Source organism: Mesoplodon bidens (assembly GCF_964165515.1).
Source record: "Mesoplodon bidens genome assembly, chromosome: 17".
NCBI lineage: Eukaryota > Metazoa > Chordata > Mammalia > Artiodactyla > Ziphiidae > Mesoplodon > Mesoplodon bidens.
This window is the reverse complement of record NC_138174.1, coordinates 4,700,311-4,701,140: the sequence shown is the minus strand read 5'-3', so window position 1 is coordinate 4,701,140 and position 830 is coordinate 4,700,311.

The following is an 830-nucleotide window of genomic DNA, read 5'->3' as shown; positions in this document are numbered from 1 at the left end:
CAGATAAGGTGCTATGAGCATCTTGTACTTGTCTTTTTGTGAACATCTCTTGGATATAGAGTAGACACTGTCGAACAGTTTTCCAAAGTGATCGAGCCATTCACACTCCTAGCAGCAAAGGATGAGAGCCGCAGTCAATCGTCAACACTTGTAATTGTTAGCCCTTTTAATTTAGTCATCCTAGTGGGTATCTCACTGTGGGTTTAGTTTGCATTTCTCTGATAAGTAATCATGTTGAATACCTGTTCAAGCATTTATTGACCGTTCAGATATCCTTTGGTTGACAATTTGATGGGAGATACAATTCCAGGTTCAAAATAACTTCCCAAACTTTGAAGGAATTGCTTTGTTGTCATTGGCAGGATGACTGTGGACAGTTTTATTCTTGTCTTTATGGAAGCCACTTGCTTTCCTCCCTCTGATAGTTTTCCAACTCTCTCTCCATTGTTGGAGTCCTGTAGTTTTACCAGGATGAGGTTAGATGTGTGGTTTGTTTGTTTGTTTCCGTAAAATTGCCTGGTTCTCTCTAGATACATCATCTGGTCACGACTGATTGCCTGCAGAAACCTCCTCCAGCAGCTGCCTCTTCCCATGTCACTCCGGGAGCACTCTGTTAACTCATACGTGCTGTTACCTAACTAGCAGGCATATCGGGTGTCAGCTTGTTCCTGGACATTCCTGCCTGGATGGCTTCTCTTCCCAGCGATGCTTCTTGAAGGCAGGGACTCTCACATTCCTTTTCTGGTTCCTCCATAGCACAGTGCTGGCTCTACCAAGGGGACACCAGATATATTTGGGTCTCTCTGGGCTCCTGCAGGTGGGAACGTACC